This window comes from Dasypus novemcinctus, chromosome 4 (genome assembly GCF_030445035.2).
Source record: "Dasypus novemcinctus isolate mDasNov1 chromosome 4, mDasNov1.1.hap2, whole genome shotgun sequence".
Lineage (NCBI taxonomy): Eukaryota > Metazoa > Chordata > Mammalia > Cingulata > Dasypodidae > Dasypus > Dasypus novemcinctus.
In genome coordinates, this window is record NC_080676.1 from 156,692,205 (window position 1) to 156,711,419 (window position 19,215).

Here is a 19,215-nt window from a genome sequence, read left to right on the forward strand (position 1 = left end):
AAAAAAGCACTCAAAATAGTCCGAGTCATGTAGAGTTATGGCTTTGCCTAATATATCATGGGGTACATAGCAGAGAAATAGACGGGCAGTCTACTAAATTTCTTCTGGATCTGTAGAAACAGAAGAGTTCTGGGGTCAAGTGAATGAAACCCTAACTCAAATTACAGATGCAGAGAATCATGGCCCCTTAATCAATTCCCAGACTTGAGACAGTTTACAGACCCAGAGGCCCTTGAATGAGGAGGAGACCAGGTCTCCTTGGGGAAGGATCCTGTTAAACTGCCTAAAATTTAAACTATTTATCTTCCTCCCACCTTTCCCCAAGGAGATCTATGGCCTTTTACCAGAGTAACTGTGCACTGGGGGAAAGGAAATGATCAGACATTTTGAGGATTATTAGACACTGGCTCAGAAGTGACATTAATTCCAGGAGACCCAAAACATCACTGTAGTCCACCAGCCAGAGTAGGGGCTTATGGAGGTCAGGGGATTAATGAGTTTTAGCTCAGGTCCATCTCACACTTGGTCCAGTAGGTCCCCAGACCCATTCTGTGGTGATGTCCCCAGTTCCAGAATGCATAATTGTAATAGACATCCTTAGTATCTGACAGAATCTGCACATTGGATACCTGACTTGTGGAGTGAGGGTTACTATGGTTGGAAAGGCCAAGTGGAAGTCACTAGAACTGCCCCTACCTAGCAAAATAGTAAACCAAAAAGCAATACTGGATTCCTGGAGGGACTGCTGAAATTAGTGCCACCATCAAGGATTTCAAGGATGCAGGAGTGGTGATTCCCACCACATTCCCATTCCACTCTCCTATTTAGCCTGTACAGAAAACAGAAGGATATTGGAGGATGACAGTAGATTATTGTAAACTTAACCAGGTGGTGACTCCAATTGCAGCTGCTGTCTCAGATGTGGTATCATTGTTTGAGCAAATCAACACATCCCCTGGTACTTGGTATGTAGCTGTTGATTTGCCAAATGCTTTTTTCTCAACTGCTGTTAGTAAAGACCACCAGAAACAGTTTGCTTTCAGCTGACAAGGCCAGCAGTATACCTTCACTGTCCTGTCTCAGGGTATATCAACTCTCAAGCCTTACGTCATAATATTGTCTGCAGAGATCTTGATTGTCTCTCCCTCTCACAAGACATCACACTGGTCCATTATATTGATGACATTGTGTTGATAGTACCTAGTGAGCAAGAAGTAGCATAGACTCTAGACTTAATTAGTAAGGCATTTGCATGACAGAAGATGGGAGATAAATCCAAGTAAAACACAAGATCCTTCCACCTCAGTGAAATTTCTAGGTCTGGGGCATGTTGAGATATCCCTTCTAAAGTGAAGGATAAGCTGTTGTACCTGACCTCTCCTATGACCAAAAAAGAGGCACAAATCTTAGTTGGTCTCTTTGGATTTTGGAGACAACACATTCCTCATTTGGGTGTGCTACTCCAGCCCATTTACCGGGTGACCAGAAAATCTGCTAGTTTTGATTGGGAACTGAAACAAGAAGAGGCTCTGCATCAGGTCTAGACTGCTGTGCAAGCTATACTACCACTTGGGCCATATGATCCAGCAGATCCAATGGTGCTGGAAGTTTCCATGGCAAACAGAGATGCTGTCTGGAGCCTTTGGCAGGCCCCTATAGGAGAATCACAATGTAGACCCTTAGGATTTTGGAGCAAAGCCCTGCCATCCTCTGCAGATAACTATTCCCCTTTTGAGAAACAGCTTTTGGGCTGCTGCTGGACCTTAGTAGAGATTGAATCTTTAACCATGGGCTATCTAGTTACCATGAGATCTGAGTTGTCTATTATGAGCTGGGTATTGTCTGACCCACCAAACCATAAATTTGGGCATGCACAGCAGCACTCCACAATAAAGTGGAAGTGGTATATACGAGATAGGGCTCGAGCAGGGCCTGAAGGCATGAGTAAGTTACATGAGGAAGTAGTCCAATGCCCATGGTCACCACCCCTGTCTTGTTACCTTCTCTTTCCCAGCCCAAAACTTTGGTCTCTTGGGGAGTTCCTTGCAATCAGTTGACTGAGGAAGAGAAAACTTGGGCCTGGTTTACAGATGGTTCTGCATGCTATGCAGATACCACCTGAAAGTGGACAGCTTCAGCACTGCAGCCCCTTTCTGGGACATCCCTGAAGGACAATGGTGAGGGCAAATCCTCCCAGTGGGCAGAACTTTGAACAGTACATCTGGTTGTTCATTTTGATTGAAAAAAGAAATGGCTAGAGGTGCATTTGTGCACTGATTCATGGGGTGGTGCCAATGGTTTGGCTGGATGGTCAGGGACTTGGAAGGAACATGATTGGAAAATTGGTTACAAAGAGGTCTGGGGAAGAGGTATGTGGATTGACCTTTTTGAATGGGCAAAAACCTGAAAAATTTTGTGTCCCATGTGAAAGCTCACCAGAGGGAACTTCAGGAAAGGAAGATTTCAATAATGAAGTGAATAAGATGACCCGCTCTGTGACTAATGCTAAGCCTCTTTCCCCATCCACTCCTGTCTTTGCCCAATGGGCTCATGAACAAAGTGGCCATGAAAGTAGGGATGGAGGTTATAAATGGGCTCAGCAACACAGACTTCCCCTTACCAAGGCTGACTTGGCTACAGTTACTGCTGAGTGCCCAGTGTATAAGCAGCAGAGACCCACACTCAGCCCCTGATATGATGCCATTCCTTGAGGTGACCAGCCTGCTGCCTGGTGTCAGGTTAATTACATTGGATCACTTCAACCATGGAAGGGGCAGTGATTTGTTTTAACTGGAATAGACACATACTCTGGATATGGGTTTGTGTTTCCTGCACACAGTGCTTCTTCCAAAACTACCATCCATGGACTTACCAAATGTCTTATCTACTGCCATGGCATTCCACAGAGCATTGCTTCTGATCAAGGAACCCATTTCATAGCAAATGATGTATGGGAATGGGCACATGTCCATGCAATTTACTGGTCTTATCATGTTCCCCATCACCCTAAAGCAGTTGGATTGACAGAATGGTGGAATGGCCCTTTTGAAGACTCAATTACAGTGCCAACTAGGTGGCAATACTTTACAGGTCTGGGGCAATGTTCTCCAGGAGGTGCATATGCTTTAAATCATCATCCATTCTATGGTGCCGTTTCTCTCATAACCAGGGTCCATGGGCCCAGGAACCAAGGGGTGGAAACAGGAGTGGCACCACTCAATATTACCCCTAGGGATCCACTAGGAAAATTTTTCTTCCTGTCCTGCAACCTCAAACTCTGCTGGTCTACAGGTTTTAGTCTGAAAAGGAGGAGTGATATCACCAGGGAACACAACAATGATTCCATTGAACTGGATGTTCACTGGCCACTTTGGGCAACTCTTATCTCAAATCAACAGTCAAAGAAGGGAATTACTCTACTGGCTGGGGTGATTGATCCTGACTATCAAGGAGAAATAGGACTGCATCTATATAATGGGCATAAAGAAAGTTTGCCTGGAATACAGGAGATTCTCTAGGGCATTTTCTAGTACTGCCGTGTCCTGTGATTAAGTCAATGGGAATTTGCAACAATCCAAGCCAAGCGGGACTACCAAATGGCCCAGAATCTTCAGGAATGAAAATTTGGGTCACCCTACCAGGCAAAGAACCATGGCCAGCTGAAGTGCTTGCTGAGGGTAATGGAAACGGAATGGGTAGTGGAAGAAGGTAGTGATAAATATGAACTTCAACCATGTGACCAGTTATAGAAATGAGGACAAGAATTATTTGCCTGGGCCCTAAATGCCATTCATTATGATGGTGATTGTATATGTACACAAAACGAATTTCTTTGTGTTCTTCCCCAAACATTCCCTTTATCATATAACAAGTTGTATCCATTTCATGTCATAATATTTGAGGATGTCAAGTTTGAGAGTGAATATTACCCAAGAATTTGCACCCTATTCTGTATGGAATTAATGCATTTCCAGTGGTACACAGGAGAGTTGAACATTGTTAGGCGGAAATATATATATATGCATGTCCGTCATTGTTTTTACTTAGAGACTAAGTGTGGTTTAAGGTAATGTGTATGGATGCTGAGTTGACAAGGGGTGGACTGTGATGGCTAAGCTACTGTGTCAACTTGGCCAGATAATTTTGCCCAGTTGTTTGGTCAAGCAAGCACTGAGCTAACTGTAATATAAGGGCATTTATGGGCTTTAGTCATCACTGACTTTATTGCAGTGGTAAATCATAGATAGCTGGTATAATTATATCAGTCAGGGAGACTGCCATCAGCAAGAGTGACACTTACCCCAAGCAGTTGAATGCCTTAGAAGAGGAAGTGATTACAGCACTGAGAGAGAATTTCCCAGCCTGTCTTTGGCCAACATCTCCTGGAAACTCATCAAGGACTTCATTGGACTTTCATTGCCTGCCTGCGGAACCTGGGCTTGTGCATCCCCACAGTGGCATGAGAGACTCTTATAGAATCACACACTATTGACAGATAACTCTTATTGATTCTGTTTCCTCAGAGAACCCTGACTAATACACAAATGAAACACCAACTCTGGGGAGCCAATGTGGCTCAGTGGTTGAGCACTGGCTTCCAACACACAAGGTCCTGGATTCAATCCCCGGCCCTGGTACTTCTGAAAAAAAAAAAACAACAGTGAGTAACTGTACCTCTCCCCTTGAGACCTAGTGGCCCTTTGCCTGTTGCCTAGTCAGGATACCCCAACCACCACTAATGGATGCTCTTTTTGGAAGATTCAATTGGATTGTTGGGGAACAAGTAGAATCCTACTCCAATCCTTTAGGGCCAAGCTGCTAGATTTCTTTTCTAATACTGGAGATAGATGTAAATAAGTATTTTATGTGGTTTATTTAATAAACCTCTGTGGTAGGAACCTTCTTACGTACCTATTGCAGTAGGCTGAACAAATATGAGCCCCACTGCCGCCGCCATATATGCTTCCTAATCCCAGGACCTTGTAAATATTACCTTATACGGTAAAAGATTTAGTTAAGGATATTGAGTGGGGAACTTGTCCTGAATTATGTGCATGGGCCCTAAATACCACCACATGTTTCCTTATAAGAAAGTAGAGGGAGTTTTTATAGATAACCAGAGAAGGCCAAGTGAAGACGGAGGCAGAGCAACGCAGCCACAGACCAAGGCAGGTTTGTAGCCACCAGGAGCTGGAAAAGGGGAGGAAGCATCTCTCCTAGAGCCTTCGGAAGGAGCACCACCCTGCCAACACCTTGAATTCAGACTTTGGCCTCCAGAGCTGGGAGAGAGTAGGTTTGTTGTTTTAGACCACCAGTTTGTGATGATTTGTTATGGCTGCTCGAGGAAACTAAGGTTTTGGTACTGGAAACTGGGGTGCTGCTGTAAAAGAAATACCTAAATATGTTGATATGGTTTGGAATTAGAGAATAGGTCAGGACTCTGAAGGAAATGAGGAGCATGTTATTGGAAACCAGAGGAAAGATGATCCTTGTTATATAACAGCAAGACCTTGGCTGGATTAAGTCCTCCTGTTGTATGGAAAGCAGGACTTAAATGCCGAACTAGGATATTTATCCGGGAGGATTTCCAAGCAAAGAATTGAAGGTCCAGCCTGGTTTCTTCCTGCTTTTATTGTATAATGGGGTTCATTATACAATTTGAACAATTATCAACTCCTTATCAAACTTATTTCATCTAGATCCTCATCCACTTCTTCCTTCTCATTGGATTTTAAGACGCTTTGAGATATAATTTACATGCCATACAATTCACCCATTTAAATTATATAATTCAATAGCCTTTAGTCTGTTTACAGAGTTATGCCTTCACCACCACAAACCGATTTCAGAACATTCTCATCCTCTCCTAAAAGAAATCCCAAAAACATTTAGCAGTCATCCCTGTTCTTCTCCTTCTCTAGCCTGAGGTAAACACTAATCTACTTTGACTCCATAAAGTTGCTGATTTTGGACATCTCATGTAAATAGAATCATATAATGTGAGCTTTTGTGACTGATGTTTTAGTTAGCATAATGTTTATCCATGCTGCAGCATTTATCACTCCTTTCTTATTGCCAAGTATTCCACTATACGGGTATCACATATTCATTCAACAGTTGACTTTTGAGTTTTCTAGCTATTATGGATAATACTTCTATGAACATACTTGAACAAGTTGTGTGTGAACCTATGTTTTCATTTCTCTTGGGTATCTACCTAGGAGTCGAATTATTGGGTCATATGATTATGCTACACTTAATCTTTTGAGGAACTGCCAGATTGTTTTCCACAGCAACGAACCCCATTTTCCCTTTCCACTAGCAGTAGATGAGGGTTCTAATTTTTCCACCTCCTCACCAATGCTTGTTATTGTCTTTTGTATTATAGCCATCTGTAGCAGTTTGATATGGTTATGAATTCTGAAAATAGATATTGGATTATGCTTGTAATCTGATCTGTACCTGGGCATGAATGAGTTATGATTAGGGCATTGAGTCCCCACCCTTTGGTGGGTGGGGACCTACAGATAAAAGGCATGGCAAAGAACAGAGTTAAGGGCTTTCAGTGTTGGAGTTTGATGCTGAAGACTTAAGCTGGAGCACAGGGAAGTAAGCTCACAGAGGAAAAGAAGCCAGCCCCAGGAAGAAAAGAACCTTGAACCCATATAAAAGCAAGCCCAGGAATGTAGGAACCCAGGAAGACTGAACCCTCACAGATGTTGGCAGCCATCTTGCTCCAAATAGACTGGTGAGGGAAGTAAGTTATGCTTTATGGCCTGGTATCTGTAAGCTCCTACCCCAAATAGATAACCTTTATAAAAACCAACCAATTTCTGGTATTTTTCATCAGCATCCCAGTGGGTATGAAGTGATATCTCCTTATGGTTTTGATTTGCATTTTCCTAATGACAAATGTTAAGCATTTTCAGCAGTTTATATTGGCCATTTATGTATTCTTTGGGAAAAGATCTATTTTTCCCATTTTATAATTGGGTTGTCTTCTGGTTTTCTTTGGAATACAGTTCCTTCAAAACCTGAGTGACTTCTGGAGTATAACCATCTTCCACCTAAAAACTACAACTGCTCCTGCAAACCACATAGGCAGTGCCAAGCAAAGGCCTGCTTCCTGTGTTTCGGATGGGAAAATAAAGCACTACACATGTGACCCTAACCAGTTTCCTGAAACATACACTATAGAAGTCCTACGTAGAGGTAACAGACTATCGTGTTAGGTGGTAAAATGCATGATAGGGCACTTTATTCCATGGTTCTTAAATATAGTCTCTTCCATTTTACTTGCTTTTCTCACTTGGCTTCCTTATCTACAGTTTTAGTATGTTCAACTTCTGAGCATCATGGTATCAAACCTGGCAAAAATAGTACTAATGATGGAAAGTAGTAGAAATGCTTCCAGAAAAGCACATGATTACAGAGAGTGACTCACACAAAGGAATACCCTGGGATGCCTCCCATGGCATCCCTGCATCCAGGACATATATTCCCTTTCTGAGAGTCCAACTTCTCCATCCACGTACACATGATTATGTTCTATCAACTGCATTTAGATTATAACCTGGGACTGTAGTGAGCTGTAAGAGGCTCTATAAGAAGTTTTAAAGTTAAAGAATGAAAGCTTAGTTGTACTGTTAGGATACAAGCTAAACTATTATAAAACACAGACCAAAATACAATGGAAGATTATTTCTCTCTTATGTAATGGTTAAGAGACAGGTGGGTAATCAGGTTTTTGCTTTTCAAAGATTAATCCATGGATCAGTGCACCACCTGGCAGCTCAGAAGAAACGCAGTCTCAGTCCTGCCCAGGGCCTGAATTAATCGGCATTTTGACAAGATTCCCAAACAATTATTGCTGATTTTATTATTCGACGTAGTTATGTTCTCTAAAGTAATCCAGAACACAGAATTAGGAAATACTGAACCACTGAACCTAGGGGAAACACAGGGTTACGTTCCCACAATCCTCTGATAAAAACATTTTCAACCACTGAACAATGTAAAGCCTCGTTTTATGCATGTTTAAGGACACCTTATTTAACATATGTTGTTGATTCAGTAACACTGAACTGCAGCCCAAAGCACCATAACTGCTGCCTGAACAAAGTTTATCTAATCATGTATTTTGTCCCCAAGGCAGTTAAGCCTTTTGTACTCAGGAACACTAGATAGCATGTCAGCACTGTGCTTAGGGGCCACCTTAAACAGCCAAAGCACCAGAAAAGGCACTAAAATGCTAGGTATCAGTATACCACGAACAGGATTCTTGTTTAAAGAAGAAGCTCTGGAATAAGGCAGAGCATCGCCTTGTTCAACCCCAGGAACACGCTCATCAAGTGCCTCCTTTTCCCCTCCCTGAGCATGTCCTCAAATAACCCCCAAAAGCAATGGAAGTATTGATTTGAGGGTTACACATTTTAGCAAGTTTGTAAATTTGCAAATACAGCGTCTACAAATAATGAGGATCAACTCTAGTATACACATTAGAGTTTGAGATGTCCTTTTCGAGGCTGGTGAAATTTTCTGCCCTACAAGGTAATCCAGGGAGTCATGCCGGTAGATGACTTCTGCCGTCTTTCACGGAGAGTATATTTCTGAATCCAATGCTTTTTTTTTTTTTTAAATTATTTATTTATTTTTTTAATGAATCCAATGCTTGATGCTGCAATTACTGCCCTTCCCCAGCTGTCTTAATTTCCCACAGGGCTGCAGATGCAAAACACAGAAACAGGTTGGCTTTTATTTATTTATTTATTTATTTATTTATTTATTTTTATTTTTGTCTTTATTTTTTTAATATTACATTAAAAAAATATGAGGTCCCCATACACCCCCCCAGCCACCTCATCCCACTCCTTCCATAACAACAACCTCCTCCATCATCATGAGACATTCATTGCACTTGGTGAATACATCTCTGAGCACTGCTGCACCTCATGGTCAATGGTCCACATCATAGCCCACACTCTCCCACAGTCCATCCAGTGGGCCATGGGAGGACATACAATGTCCGGTAACTGTCCCTGCAGCACCACCCAGGACAACTCCAACCCCCGAAAATGCCCCCACATCTCATCTCTTCCTCCCACTCCCTACACCCAGCAGCCACCATGGTCACTTTCTCCACACCAATGCCACATTTTCTTCAATTACTAATCACAATAATTCATGAATAGAATATTAGTAAGTCCACTCTAATCCATACTCTATTCCTCCATCCTGTGGACCCTGGAATGGTTGTGTCCACTCTACATCTATATCAAGAGGGGGCTTAGATTCCACATGGATGCTGGATACAATTCTCCTGCTTTCAGTTGTAGGCACTCTTGGCTCCCTGGTGTGGTGGTTGACCTTCTTCAACTCCATGTTAGCTGAGTGGGGCAAGTCCAATAAACCAGAGTGTAGGAGTTACAAATCTGTTGAGGCTCAGGGCCTGGCTATCACATGGTCAGTCCCGAGATTCAGATCCCCTGGGTATACATTAAACCCCAGCACCAACTACAGTTCTGGTAAAAGTAACAGGAGAGGCTTGTGAACAAAGATCACAGCTGAGTCCAGCTCCATCACACAGAAGCACAAACTCCAAAGTAGGGCCAACTGACATGGCACTGAACTCCATCTACCATGACCATAGAACCTCAGAAGAACCAATACCTGGGGTTGTATCTACTTTATCTGTCTCTGGGACTCTGCTGAGGTGTGCATAAGGGCGACCCCTCTGATGACCTCCCGGCTCTTTTTTGGAGACTCATAGCCATATAAACTCATTTGTCCTTTCCATTTCCCCCTTTGATTCAGGTCAAAAAGCATTTTTAACTCCTGGTATTATATGTAGATTGAGATAGTCTGCTGGTCCGAGTTGACCCTTTTATTCAAAATCATTTTCTAGTTACATCATCAGCTGGTACTTGGTAGTAATCCCTCAGCGCCAGATTAGCTTTTATAATGGGACTTTCATTTAGGGTAAAATCTCACCAAGGCTACAAAGTGTCCAAATCAGGGCACCATCAGAGATGCTTTCTCACCAAAGTCAACTATGGGATATCGTGGGGTCCTGCCATGTGGTGAAGCAAGATGGCTGCAGATGTGTGCTCAGGTACCTGCCTACCCTTCTAGGCTCATGGTCTCTCAGACTTGAACTGCTCCATGGGCCCATCCTCTTTGGGGGTTTCATGCTTCAGCCTTGGCTGCTACCGATCCTCAAGTCCTTTCTCTCACATCGCTGGGCCAAGATAGCAGAGATCCCTTTTCTGTGTATCTCTCTGTCTCCATTTTTATTAGACCCAGCAAGAGGGAAGAGACTCAACCCAAGTCACACCTCACTGACATAGCTCAAAAGGGTCTCACACCCACAAGAATGGATCAGTTCCAAACAATCTTGCTTTTAAATTCACCAAATTTAAACTGTCACACCAGCTAATTCCCTACAGTTTTGGACCCCCAAACAGGCAGCTAAATGTTAAGGAGACAAACTAAACATTTGAAATATTTCCATACACCTCATTTGCCCAAGGCTTGTCACATGACTATGCCCAACTGCAAGGGAGACTGGGAAATATAGTCGATAGCTGGGCAGCCATTTGCCCATATGCCTGTTTAGTTTCCAAGGCTGCTCAAGCAAAAGGTCATGAGATGGGTTGGCTTAAACAATGGAAATGTGTTAGCTTATGGTTTTGAGGCTAAAAGAACATCCAAATCAAGGCAGCAAGGCAATGTTTTCTCCCCAAAGACTGGGGTCCTAGGGTCTTTATCTTGCCACCATGGCAAGGCACATGACAGTGTCTCCCTTCTCTTCTGGGTTCAGGTTCTTACCTCCTTTGGCTTTCTCTCTTTACCTGAATTTCATTCTCTTACAAAGGACTCCAGTTCTAGCATTAAGACCCAGCCTGATTGAGGTGGACCACACCTTAATTGAATAAGAGATCCTACTCAAAATGGGTTCATACCCATAAGCATGGATAACTTTAAGAACACATTTTCCTGGGATACATACAGCTTCAAAACACCACACTCCACCCTCTGGAACCCCAAAAGACAAGTTCTTTCCATATACAAAATGTATTAATTCCATTCTAATATCCCAGAAGCCTTAAGTCATTTAGCTTTAGAAACAAAGCCTTAAGTCTTAGCTTTAGAAACAAAACTAAGTACAAAGGCTTATCACAATCAGTCATGGGTATGGTCTGTCCTGGGATACAATTCTCTTCTATCTAAAGACCTGTGAGACCTAGAAAACAAATTTTCTGCTTCCAATATACAATGGAGGGACAGGCATAGGATAAACATTCTCATTCCCATAGGGAGAAATTGGAAAGTAAACAGGAGTCACGGGTCCCAAACAATTTTGAAATGTAGCAGGGCATAACTCCATTAGATCAAGGTCTGGGAGTCATCAATGGAAGGAAATGTTTTCTAGGCCTGATGAAACAGCAGTCCCACCCCTTCCAGCCATGCTTTCCCCAAACACTGGGATGAAGGCTCCACCCTCTCTAAATCTGGATGGAAACCAGGCTTTCCCCAATCATCAGGGCATAGGCTCCACCCTCTGAGAACACTGGGGCCTTGCACCCCACTCCAAGCACTGGGGCAGACTCACCCTCTCCCTACACATAGGTGGGCCTATTCTTTTGGCCTGAGAAATGCCCTACGGTCCAGACTTCAACTTCCATAATTTTTGGGTGTTTTTTTTTACCGGGGATTGAACCCAGGACCTTTTACGTGCAAAGCAGGTGCTCAACCACTGAGCTATAACTGCTCGCCCATGGTTCTGCCCTTGACGTGATTTTTCCTTCAGTTTGTCCCTTCTCCATCTCTTTTAGTCCAGGCTGACAGTGATTCCATTCATACAGCTCTCACAAGACTTCTCGGTTTTACATGCAGTACACAGGAATCCAAACCAGACAGTAGGACATACCAGAACCTTCCTGGACCCTGACTTGGCTGATGGGATCCATGTTCAGTTAAACCCTCATACAAAGCCCTGTTCTCTCAGGACTTGTTTTCCATGAAGCTCAGAATTTGCCAAACCATCAGTTTCTGGCTTCTTTATTGCCCAGTTCAGTTCTCAGCTTATTCATTTCTTCTCACATATAAGCTGCAAGGAGAATCCAGGCCACAATTTCTACACTTAGCTTGGAAATTGCAGCAGCTAAATGTCCAAGTTCTTTACTCCCAAGTTCTATCTTCCATCCAACATCAGAATTAGACTATCAGGCTCTCTCTCTTCCCGGGACCTCTGCCATGTCTATGAAGCTGTCTCTTCCTGCGTGTCCACTTTGGTGTTCTCCTTCTCTGTGTATTTACTTCCCAAGGTTCCAGCATCAAAATTCAAACTCTCTCCTCTGCCATGTCATTTTCTCAGTGAGTCATCACCCACCAAGGGGGTGAGGACTCAACATCCTACTGATGTGGCCAAATCAAAAACCCCAATCTTTAATTTAATCAAGTAAGAATGAAACCTCTGAATCTAATACAATCTAATATGCCCAGAGGAACAGACCAGTTTACAAACATAATACAATATCTATTTTTGGAAGTCATAAATAATACCAAACTGCTATAGGGAGTTACAGTAAGAGAGGAATTAAAATATATAAATAGTGAAAACCGGGCAGCAGACTTGGCCCAGTGGTTAGGGCATCTGTCTACCACATGGGAGGTCGGCGGTTCAAACCCCGGGCCTCCTTGACCCGTGTGGAGCTGGCCCACATGCAGTGCTGATGCGTGCAAGGAGTGCCCTGCCACACAGGGGTGTCCCCCGCGTTAGGGAGCCCCACGTGTAAGGAGTGCGCCCCATACAGAGAGCCACCCAGCACGAAAGAAAGTGCAACCTGCCCAGGAATGGTGCCGCACACACAGAGAGCTGACACAACAAGATGACGCAACAAAAAGAGACACAGATTCCCGTGCCGCTGATGACAACAGAAGCGGACAAAGAAGACGCAGCAAACAGACAACCAGCGGGGGAGGGGGGAGAAATAAATAAATAAATAAATAAATAGATCTTTTTTAAAAATAAATAAATAAATAAATAGTGAAAACCAAATCTACATAGGTCAAGTGAATACTTACTGGTTGGCAATGTAAAGACATGTCAGAAAAAAGGTTATTTCAATGGAGTTGTGTGAAATATTTAAAGAGTGGGTTTATTCTGCTCTAGTTCCATGGCCATTTATTTCACTTATCAGTTCACACGTTGCTCCTCTTCATCTATTGATCAGATTTTATCACAGAGAGCCCCATCCTGGCCATCTCTCTTCTCAGGACTATCAGCTGTCATGTTGTTACTTTCTCCAATCCTAATAGGGACGTGCTGTGTGTGTAGGTTCACTTTACCTAACTAAGCAAGCTAAAATCCTGGGCAGTCTGGTTCACTGAATACTTAAGATTCAGAGAGGCGGCCGGCGGGAGGCTGCGGCTGGCGGCGTGGGGAAGTCCTGGGAAGCGGGAGGCTGCAGAATGGTGAAGCTGACCGCGGAGCTGATCGAGCAGGCGGCGCAGTACACCAATGCGGTGCGGGACCGCGAGCTGGACCTACGAGGGTATAAAATTCCTGTAATTGAAAATCTAGGCGCTACTTTAGACCAGGTTGATGCTATTGATTTTTCTGACAATGAAATCAGGAAACTGGATGGTCTTCCTCTGTTGAGAAGATTGAAAACATTATTAGTAAATAACAACAGAATATGCCGAACAGGTGAGGGACTTGACCAGGCTCTTCCCTGTCTGACGGAACTTATTCTCACCAACAACAGTCTTGTGGAACTGGGTGATTTGGACCCTTTGGCATCTCTCAAGTCACTGACTTATCTAAGTATTCTCAGAAATCCTGTTACAAATAAGAAGCATTACAGACTATATGTAATTTATAAAGTTCCACAAGTCAGAGTACTGGATTTCCAGAAAGTGAAACTAAAAGAGCGTCAGGAAGCAGAGAAAATGTTCAAGGGCAAACGGGGTGCACAGCTTGCAAAGGATATTGCCAGGAGAAGCAAAACTTTTAATCCAGGTGCTGGTTTGCCAACTGACGAAAAGAAAGGTGGGCCATCTCCAGGGGATGTAGAAGCAATCAAGAATGCGATAGCTAATGCATCCACTCTGGCTGAAGTGGAGAGGCTGAAGGGACTGCTGCAGTCTGGTCAGATACCTGGCAGAGAACGCAGATCAGGTCCTGCTGATGATGGTGAAGAGGAGATGGAAGAAGACACAGTCACAAATGGGTCTTAGGCAGTGGCCTGACTATATACAGTATGTGGAATGATGCCATCAGGGCATCGTTTTTGAACATGGAATAATAGCTTTGTTTGTGCCAGCAAAGTGGAATTCATAAGCATTGTTGAAATGTTTAAAACTGCTGCTGGTTGTTTTGTAATCCAAATCTTGAAATCTAAATGTCAGTTTTCTACAAATGGTAAAAATAAAGGACACTTGTGGTGCTGCCAAAAAAAAAAAAAAAGATTCAGAGAGGCAACAATGGCCACTTCTGGTCAACCAAAATGGCCCAGGGTGGCATTCCCCCACATAATCTTTAAACAACTAGCAATCTCTCAGAGCCATATAGCTCAAACTCCAGAAAACAGGCAAAGGGCTGCAGTAACTGGATGAGTTGTTTTTTTTTAATCAAGAAAACATAGCTTTAGATGTGGTGGAAAAAGCTTGTGGTACACTCTACCTGGCCATTGGTAGACGGCCTGTCCTTCCACAGTAGGTCCCTGGCTCTGTCCCAAAGGGAGTAGGGGAACCCCTATACACATACTAGGGTACTTGTATATTGGAGCCAATCTATTGTATGGAAACCTGAAAAACAACCAGGAACTCTGTCTTGAGCTCATCCTCCCAGAATTTGCCCTGCAAATTGAGGCAACTTGCAGACCACTGAAGCAGAGTAGGAAACAATCTGAGGTAACCTGAGACAAAGGATCATCTGCTTAAAGATATTCAATAGAGCTCCCAGGAGGGGAAGTCTATTTCATAGGGAATAGAGACGGCATCCAAATTCCTGCAAGCAGAGGAATTCTTAAGCCCATAAGAAAGCACAAGCCCAGAGTGCTGCAGACACTGAGAGGACCCAGGACTTTGCTTTTGCCATGGGCTGATCTTATTGATGGGAAGACTAAACTCGGAAGGAGAGGACCGACAAAAACAGGGACAATTTACAAAGACTCTGAAAGCTGTCCACTGGTAACCTATAATTTAGATTCTAAGTTTTGTTTCCCTAATTGATCATACAATATTTGTCCCTTTGTGTCTGGCTTATTTTGCTCAACATGATGTCTTCAGTGTTCATCCACGTTGTTGCGTGTATCAGAAATTGACTTCTTTTTAGAGCTGAATAATATTCCATTGTGTATACCATTTTGTTTTTCTATTCAGTTGTACACCTGGGCTGCTTCCCATTTTCAGCAATTGTGAATAATGCTGCTATGCACAGCATACAAATCTGCTCAAATCCCTGCTTTTAATTCTTTTGGATATATACCTAGAAGTGAGATGGCTAGGTCATATGGTAATTCTATACTTAATTTTCTGAGGAGCAGCCAGACTGTATTTTCCACTGTGGCTGCACCATGTTCCACTGTGGCTGCACCATTTTACCAACAATGAGTGCATTCCTGTTTCTCTACATCCTCTCCAACAATTGTAATTTCTATTTTATTTAAAGTAGTAGCCATTCTAGCAGGTATGAAAAGGTAATTTATAGTTTTCATTTGCATTTCCCTAATGGTTAATGATATTGAACATCTTTTTATGTGCTCATTAGCTATTAGTATATCTTCTTTTGAGAAATGTCTATTCATGTCTTTTGCTCATTTTTGTAATTGGGCTTTCTGCCTTTTTCTTGAGTTGTAGGTTTTCTTTATATAGTCTTGATATTAAACCCTTATCAGATATGTGGTTTCCAAATATTTTTTCCTGTTGCTTAAGTTGTTTTACTTTCATGATGAAGTCCTCTGAGGCACAAAAGTTTAATTCTGACAAGGTCCTATTTAACTGTTTTTCCTTTTGTTGCTTGTGCTTTGGGTGTAAATTCTAAGAAACCATTGGCTAACAGTCCTAAAGATGCTTCCCTACCTTTTCTTCTAGACGTTTTATAGTTCTTGCTCTTATATTTAGGTCATTGATCCATTGGAGTTTATATTTGTATATGGTGTGAGTGACTGGTTTGTTTGTTAGCTCCTGGCTTCTGTCATTACTATGACAGAATTCTGTCATTACTATCTGGAATACAAACTTAGCTCGGGACTAATTCTAGAGTTAACACTTAAAATATTAAAATTTACAATTGCAACAAGATTACAAGACAAACAGAGACAGGAACAAGTTAACTCAAACCATCAAAGACCAGATTTTGGACATACTGTAAAGACTAACAATGAATAAACAATATGAAAATTTCAAAGTGATATATAAATTGTTAAAAGTTTTTTTTTTAATTTATTGTTTTATCCCTAGCCCCTCTTTGTTGGTACTTGCTGTGCCTGCTCATCTTCCTTGTTTCTTTAGGAGGCACTGGGAACTGAACCCAGGACCTTGGATGTGGGAAGGAAGTGCCTAATTGCTTGAGCCACCTCCTTTCCCTGCTTTGTTGTGCCTCTTGTGTTTTTCTTCTTGTGTCTCTTGTTGCATCATTTTATTGCATCAGCTTGCCACGAATGCCCATTGTGCCCACTCACTGTCTTCTTTAGGAGACACCAGGAACTGAACCAGGGACCTCCCAGGTGGTAGACAGGACCCAATCACTTGAGCCACATCTACTTCCCAGGTATATAAATTTTTAAGGAATCAAGCAAGTGCTGGAGTTGAAGACCACAATAACTGAAATGAAAACCCTTAGAAGATTTGAATAGCAGATTGGAATTTGCAGAAGAATGTATGCACTTGAAAACAGTACAGTTGAAGTGATGCGGACTGAGGAACAGAAAGAAAAAAGGAAAAAAGTGAGGAGAGCCTAAGAGACCTATAGGGCACCATCAAGTATACCAATATACCTATTATGGGAGTCCCTCAAAGAGAAGAGAAAGGGGCAGAAGAAATATCCAAAACATGGCAGAAAACTTCCCAAGTCTAGTAAGATATGAAACTACACATACAAGAAACCCAACAAATCCCAGATATGATCAACTTGAAGACAAACACACCCAGATATGTAGTAGTAAAGCTGTCCAATTACAAGGACAAGGAGAGTTCTCAAAGTTGCAAAAGAAAAGTAACATGTTATATACAAGGGAGTCACAATAAGAATAAGTGCTAAATTCTCATCAGAAACTACGGAGGCAGGAAAGCAGTGGGACAAAATAAAGTGCTGTAAGTTTCCAACCATAATTTTATACCTGGTGAGACTGTCCTTCAAAATGAAGGACAGATTTAGACATTCCCAGATAAAAGCTGAAGGAGAGTTCCTCACTATTAGACCTGCCCTATGAACAATGCTACAGTGAGTTCTTCAGACTGAAAGGAAAGGATACTAGACAGTGGATCAAAGCAGCATAAAGAAATGAAGACCTCTGAAAAGGTAAGCATATGGGTGCCAGTAATACCATATTGTATTTTTTATTAATTCCATTTTTTACTCTATACAGGTTCTAAAATGCAAATGCCTAAAAAGTAATGATTAATCTATGTTTCTGGACATACAGTATATAAAGATATAACTTTTAACAGGTACAACAAAAAGAAGGGGGGGAAGCGGACTTGGCCCAATGGATAGGGCATCCACCTACCACATGGGAGGTCTGTGGTTCAAACCCCAGGCCTTCTTGACCTGTGTGGAGCTGGCCCATGTGCAGTGCTGATGCGCACAAGGAGTGCCGTGCCACGCAGGGGTATCCCCCACGTAGGGGAGCCCCACGCGGAAGGAGTGCACCCCATAAGGAGAGCCACCCAGTGTGAAAGTGCAGCCTGCCCAAGACCAAGAATGGTGCCGCACACACAGAGAGCTGACACAAGATGATGCAACAAAAAGAAACAGATTCCCGGTGCTGCTGATAAGGATAGAAGCCATCACAGAAGAACACACAGCTAAAATGGAGACAGAGAGCAGACAACTGGGGGGGGGGGGGGATAAATTAAAAATAAATAAATCTTTAAAAATATATATTAGAGAAAGAAATGGGAAATTCACAGCAATGTGAAAACTAAACAATACACTCTTAACCGTGGGTCAAATAAATCACAAGAGAAATCAGGAAATACTTGAGGAAAATACCAAAATACAACATACCAAAATATATGGGACACAGCAAAGGCAGCTATGAGAGGGAAATTGTTGCTCTAAATGTTTACATTAAAAGAATAACGATCTCAATTCAGAGACCTAACCTCATAACTGGAGGAATTAAGAGGGGGGAAAAAAAGCAAACTAAACCCAAAGCAAGCAGAAGGAAGGAAATAAAAATTAGAGAGGCAATAATTGAAATGAAGAAAAACAATTGAAAGAATCAATGATGCCAACGTTTGGTTCTTCAAGAGCAATTTTTAAAAAATCAACAAACCTTTAGCTAGACTTAGGGGAAAAAAGGACAGTACTAAAATAACTTAAAAGGGGAACATTACTACCAACCCCACAAAAATAAAGAGGGCTATAAGAGGATACTATTAACAGCCTTGTATCAAATTAGATAACCTAGAAGAAATGGACAAATTCCTAGAGATACAACCTACACTGACTCAAGAAATAGATGTAGAGGAAATCCTTCCAAACTCATTCTATGAGTTTCATTCTGTTACCAAACATCACCCTAATAAAGCCAGATAAAGATACCACAGAAAAGAAAGTTACAGACCAATCTCTTATGAACATAGATACAAAAAACTTCAAAATACTATCAAACTGAATCCAATGACACATTAAAAGACTTATACACCATGATCATGTATGATTTCTCACAGGTATGCAAGGGTGGTTGAACAGAAAAAAAAAACAATAATTGACATACACATTAATCGAATAAATGAAAGACACATGGATGGCAGACTTGGCCCAGTGGTTAGGGCATCCGTCTACCACATGGGAGGTCCGCTGTTCAAACCCCGGGCCTCCTTGACCCGTGTGGAGCTGGCCCATGCACAGTGCTGATGCGCACAAGGAGTGCTGTGCCACGCAGGGGTGTCCCCCGCATAGGGGAGCCCCATGTGCAAGGAGTGCACCCCATAAGGAGAGCCGCCCAGCGTGAAAGAAAATGCACCCTGCCCAGGAATGGT

At 42.4% G+C, this 19,215-nt stretch overlaps 1 pseudogene; it reads left to right on the forward strand.

Moving 5' to 3' along the window:
- The first annotated feature begins 13,420 nt into the window (after nt 1-13,420).
- On the forward strand, nt 13,421-14,457 carry LOC101411135 (U2 small nuclear ribonucleoprotein A' pseudogene; annotated as a pseudogene).
- The last annotated feature ends 4,758 nt before the right edge of the window (nt 14,458-19,215 follow it).